This window comes from Chelonia mydas, chromosome 6 (assembly GCF_015237465.2).
Source record: "Chelonia mydas isolate rCheMyd1 chromosome 6, rCheMyd1.pri.v2, whole genome shotgun sequence".
Lineage (NCBI taxonomy): Eukaryota > Metazoa > Chordata > Testudines > Cheloniidae > Chelonia > Chelonia mydas.
Window position 1 is genome coordinate 127,550,126 of NC_051246.2, and position 6,700 is coordinate 127,556,825.

Genomic DNA, 6,700 nt, shown 5'->3' on the forward strand with positions numbered 1-6,700 from the left:
TTGGATCATATGGTAACTCTTGATTTTAAGCTTGCAATGTCTCTTCATCCTGTCATGTGACAATGACAAAGAATCACAAAGTTGCTTTCTTCTAACACTGAACAAGGAACCTTATTAGAATAAGGAAAGCTGCATTATTTCTCAAGCTACTGTTTCACTGTAGCGCTTCGGCCCAGGCCCCTTCCCAGCCCCATCTCGTCTGGCTTCCTGCTGCAGATTTAAAGGAACTTGTTCTTGTAGCCGACTGTTTGCTTTGTGGTCCTGAGTTAAATTTTGATTTAAAGGTAGGTTTTGAAGAATGGCCAAGTTAGTTACACACTGCACAGTTGTATGCTGCACCCTGTCTAACTGAACTGTTTTAGAAAACCCCGTATATTAGTGAGCCCCTTAATATTGCCCAGGATTGCTCTTGGAGTTTGTTCAAGGTTAAGATACTCCCTTGCATAGCAGTTTGGAAAGACTGGCAATTGTTGACAAAACTGCACCACACTAGTACTAGCAAAGTAATACAAGGAGAGAGGTGCATATCTCCCCATATCCACAGCCTAACTCTCTAATCCAATTTCTGCAGCTTTTTTAAAAATTATATTTTCCCCCTCTTTACTTGTATGCTTAAAACCTGTCACTAGACCATATTAATACAGCATGTTGCCACAGGGGGAAAAAAGTGACAATGAAAGTCATATTAAGACGAGTACCCTAATCTAAGTAGGTCACCAACGCCAAGGGAATTTGCAACAAGATTATGCAAGCTTCCAACCCCCCTTCTCACCCACCCACTCCACACTATTTTCACTTATGCACTTCTTCCTACTTCCACATATTTAGATACAGCTAAAATATGCAAAAATAGTTTTCAAAGTTTAATAGTTAAACTAATGTTTGGATTAGCTCCTTGGCTGAATATATTTTTCAATCAAAGATCATCAGTTAGATAACTGCATACACTATTTGAGCAGGTTTTCGTCTTCAGAGTCAGTGTGACCTGGTTAACAATAGAATTCACGCACACACACTGAGTTACTGAAATTTGAGTCACTTTTTTTGAACTTTATACTTTGTATTATGAAACTAAAAGATAAAACGGCAGAAAAAATTTACTGATGCTAATGGGAAATACTTACTAGATCTTAGGGCAAACAGTAGCATATTATTAATGAGCTGGATGCTGATTAGGGGGAAATTATGTATGCAGGATCGAGCTTGATGTAGCAGGAAATCTCTGGAATTTATCTAGAGAGACTGAACGGGAACATCACATTCTAAAAGCTTGTGTTCTTTTCAATGTGATACACTCATCATCAAGCCTAAATGCTTCCTTGAGTCTAAGCCCAATTCTGATCGCAGTTCACACCAATGTAACCCTGTTAGCTTTTATTAAATCACTCCTAATTTATACCTGAGTGAAACCCACATCAGCCTCTCCCTGTATTTCTTGCTCTTACTCCTGGTTCGAAAGAAGGATTTTTGCAGTTTGACAGAGTCCGTTTTGGAAGTTTCTATTTTTCCAAATTTTCTTCATTAAAAAGAGTGTGGAAGCAATCCCAAAAGCAACCAGCAGGTGGTGACAATGAGGTAGCTGGTGACCCCCAATCATGTAAGATCTCTATAGAGTCATAGATTATAAAGCCAGAAGGGACCACTGTGATCATCTCATCTGGCCTCATGTGCAACACAGACTACAGACTTCCCTGAACTAATTCCTGTTTGAACCAGAGCAGATATTTCAGAAAAACATCCAATCTAGATTTAAAATTGCCCATGATGGAGAAACCACCACAACCCCTGTTAAATTGTTCCAATAGTTATTCACCCTCATTGTTAAAAAAAAAAATCTGTCCCTTATTTCTAGTTTGAATTTGGCTGGAAGCTGAAGCTAGACATTGGACCTTGTTATACCTTTGTTTACTAGACCAGTAGTTCCCAAACTTGTTCCACCGCTTGTGCAGGGAAAGCCCCTGGCGGGCCGGGCCGGTTTGTTTACCTGCCGCATCCGCAGGTTCGGCCGATCATGGCTCCCAGTGGTCGCGGTTCGCTGCTCCAGGCCAATGGGAGCTGCTGGAAGCGGCGGCCAGTACGTCCCTCGGCCCGCGCCGCTTTCTGCAGCCCCCATTGGCCTGGAGCAGCAAACCGCGGCCAGTGGGAGCCGCGATCGGCTGAACCTGCGGATGCGGCAGGTAAACAAATGGGCCCGGGCCGCCAGGGGCTTTCCCTGCACAAGCGGTGGAACAAGTTTGGGAACCACTGTACTAGACTGATGAGCCCATTATCAAATTTTTGTTCTTCATGCAGGTACTTATAGACCAGGGGTGGGCAAACTTTTTGGCCTGAGGGCCACATCTGGGTATGGAAATTGTATGGTGGGCAATGAATGCTCACAAAATTGGGGGCTGGGTGCAGGAGGGCTGAGGGCTCTGACTGGAGGTGCAGGCTCTGGGGTGGGGCCAGAAATGAGGAGTTCAGGGTGCAGGAGGGCACTCTGGCTGTGTTAGGGGGTTGGGGTGTGTGGGGGGGGGCGTGAGGCTCCGACTGGTGGTGCGGGCTCTGGGGTGGGGCTGGGGATGAGAGGTTGGGGTGCAGAAGGGTGCTCTGAGCTGAGACCGAGGGGTTCAGAGGGTGGGAGGGGGCTCAGGGCTTGGGCAGGGGTGCAGGAGGGGGGCAGGGTGCAGGCTCTGGGCAGCGCTTACCTCAGGCAGCTCCCAGAAGCAGCGGCATGTCCTCCCTCCGGCTCCTATGCGGAGGCATGGCCAGGCAGCTCTGTGTGCTGCCCTGTCCACAGATGCCGCCCCTGCAGCTCCCATTGGCTGCGGTTCCTGGCCAATGGGAGCTGCAGGGGTGGCGCTTGGGGTGGTGACAGTGTGCAGAACCCCTTGGCTGTCCCTATGCGTAGAAGCCAGAGGGGGGACATGCCACTGCCGCTGGGAGCTGGGCAGAGTGGGGCAAGCCCCAGACCCCACTCCCCAGTGGGAGCTTGAGGGCTGGATTAAAACGTCTGGAGGGCCGGATGCGGTCCCCGGGCCGTAGTTTGCCCACCCCTGTTATAGATTGTAATCAAGCCACCCCTTAACCTCCTCTTTTGTTACACTAAATGGACTGAGGTCCTTGAGTCTATCATTATAAAGCAGGGGTCGGCAACCTTTGGCATGGGTAATCCACTGGTGGGCCACGAGGCATTTTGTTTACGTTGACTGTTCACAGACACAGCCCCCCGCAGCTCCCAGTGGCCACGGTTCACTGTTCCCTGCCAATGGGAGCTGCAGGAAGCCGCGGCCAGCATGTCCCTGCCGAAGGTTGCCGACCTGTTATAAAGCATATTTTCGAATCCTTTAATCATTCTATACAGCAGTTCAATCTCCATGTTTGAGAACTGATTTAAATTTGATAATTGACTTTACAGAACTCACCACAGCCGCATGAACCACACCAGATTAAGTACAATATATTTCTCAAATAAATATTTCTTGCAACAGTAATTCTTCAAAATAAGTTCTACACACATAAAAGCTGCCATACTGACTCAGAGCATAGTCCATCTTGCCCAGTGTCAGGTCTCCATCAGTGGCCCATACCAGAACTTCATGAGGAGTGTACAGAACTAGGCAATTATGAAGTGAGCCGCCCTAGTCTTACACTCACAGTTTCTGGTTGTCAGAAGTTTAGGGTCACCTAGAGCATGGGGTTGCATCCCCGATCATGTTGGCTAATAGCCATTTATGGACCTCTCCTCCATGAACTTATCCAGTTCTTTTTTGAACTCAGTTGTTCTTTTGGCCTTTCCACAGCAATGAATTCCACAGGTTAGTTGCGCGTTGTGTGAAAAAGTACTTCCTCTTATTTTCATTAAACCATGTATCTATTAATTTTGTCAGGTGACCCCTGGTTTTTATATTGTGCAAAAAGGTAAATAACAAATGTCTATTCACTTTCTCCCCACTATTTATGATTTCATAGACCTCTACCATATTGCCCCTTAGTCATCTATTTTCTTAACTGAACAGCCCTAATCTTTTTAGCCTTTCCTTGCACGGAAGCTGTTTCATACCCTTGATCATCTTTGATGCCCTTTTCTGAACCTTTTCCAGTTCCACTATTTCCTTTTGAGACGGGGCGACCAGAACTGGGCACAGTATTCAAGGATTTATACAGTAGCAATATATTTTCTGTCCTATTTTCTAGCCTTTTCCCAATAGTCTAAAATACTGTTAGCCTTTTTGAGCATTGCTGTGCATGGAGCAGAAGTTTCCACAGAGTTATCCACAGAGATGCCCCGATCTCTTTTTTGGGTGGTAACAGCTAATTTGGCATCCATTTTGTATGTATAGTTGGGATTATTTTTTTTGAGTGTGCATCACTTTGCATTTATCAACATGGAATTTCACCTGCCATTTTGTTGCCCAGTCACCCAGTTTTGCAAGATCCCTTTGTAGTCTGCTTTGGACTTAACTATCTTGAATAATTTTGTATCATCTGAAAACGTTGCCCCTTGGGCACATCCCAGGAGTTGGGAATGCATAGAGGTAGGTAATCTTGAGGAAAAATTTGCACTCCCATGATTTCTAGGTGGTTTCAGACTGGAGCCTGCCCATACCTTTGTTGTGTCCAGGAAGAGAGGCCCGTGGCAGTGATAATAAGTGGCTAACAATTTTACTATCAATGGAAAGGCTGCTGCAGACAATCACTTAAATTATTAAAATCAAAGCATGTCTCAGTGAGAGGAAGATAAGTGATCTCTTGGTTGAAATGTGGAATCAATATTTTGTTTTAAACACGGCAAACATACTTATGACCGGAAAATATAATGGGCGTGAATGAGGAAAACATGTCTTCATGACTTTCATTAGCTGGTTAAACAGCTGAAAAAAACCTTTACATCCTTTCAGATGCCCAATCAATTTAATAGTTTATTATTAGTCAGTCTATTTACCCAGAATATTCCAGTAATTCAATCTACCCATTTCCAAAGTACAAAGGAGCCTAGGTTATTGTTATTTGAAATGACACCTGACATATATGTACGTATATTGTATGTATGGCATAAGAAATGACACACTGGGGCAGGAGAGCTGGTCCACTGAAATTTCTGTCCTATGGGAAGTTCCAATGTTTTGACATTTGCTTTCATCTGAATTAGGCCAAAAATCAAAATCACAACAATTTTCATGTACCAAGGGGTAGCCGTGTTAGTCTGTATCCACAAAAACAATGAGGAGTCCAGTGGCATCTTAAAGACTAACAGATTTATTTGAGCCTAAGCTTTCATGGGCAAAAACCTCAGTATAAGAAGTGAGGTTTTTACCCACGAAAGCTTATGCTCAAATAAATCTGTTAGTCTTTAAGGTGCCACCCGGCTCCTTCTTGTTTTTTAACAATTTTCATGGAGAAGAAGGTTTTGACTCAAGATGTGATGTAAATGTCAGAATGTTTCATTTTGGCTCTGACAGACATTGAACTGAGTCCGCCTAAGCTGTTGCAGTGCCTCATGGGAGTTGTAGTTTGGTGCCTTTTGTCCCCATTCTCTGCTATAGGCTGGGCTTTGCAGCTGGACTACAACTTCAATTACTACTTCTGGGAGAATTCCACACCAAAAACTTAAAAATTCTGCACACAGTATTTTAAAATTCTGCATATTTTATTTGCCAAAATAACATTGCGTTTTTATTTTGGTAATTTATTTCAAAACACCTGTCAGCAAGTCTGTCTGTAACAAACAACAAAAAAGATTCAGGCAACTTTTTTGACAGAGATTCCTTACTAGGCACAGTAATACAGAACTTGATGTATCTTTGTATCTTCTGTTTCAGTGAAATTAAATATTTCATTTAAACAAAGTAATTATTAAGGATAAGATTATGTCACAGAGGTCACAGATTCCATGACTTTCAGAGAGCTCTGTGAAATTCTCTGCTTCAGCCCTGGGGTGGGAACAGTCAGTATGTGTGGCCCTGGAGCTCCAAGTAGCCACAGGCAGTGGGGGACCCAGAGCTCCCAGCTGCTGTCTGTTGCAGGTGGATCCGGAGCTGCTGTGGGCGATGGGGGAACCCAGGGCCATCAGCCACCACGTGCAGTGGGGACCTCGGGCCTATCAGCTGCCATGTGCAGTGAGGGCCCCATAGCTCCGAGCAGCTGGGGCTGCGGCAGGGGTCCTGGAGCAGCCAGTTATCGGGGCGCAGGGGCTGGACACACACACACACGCACGCTGGGCTAGGGCTTCAGTCAGCCCCCTCATCCCCCATTATTTTTAGCAGAAGTCACAGACAGGTCACGGGTTCCCATCAATTTTTATTCATTGCCCGCCACCTGCAATAGCAGGTACTTAGCATGGGGAAGGGAGACCCAGGGTAGTGTGTGTGTTGGGACACGTGTGTGTGTCTGTCTGAGTGGCCTGAGTCATGTACATGGTTCGCCAGGCAACACCCCTTCATCTCCAGAGGTGGTATATATGCCCCAGAGCCAGGTGTGGGCAAGAGTGCTGGTGGGGGGGTTCAGGCTATCAGGGAATATAAGAGGGAGGGAGGCGCCAGTCGAGTTGTGCGCCCAAAGATGTTACGTGTGTATGTAAACAAACGAATACATTTGAAATGCGCAAAACTGAGAAAAGGAAGCAATTTGGTGGAAATAAATTCTGCATAAAAAAAATAAAACTCTGCAGGGAACATTAAATTTGGTGCAAATTCTGCGATGCCCAGTGGTGCTGAATTCC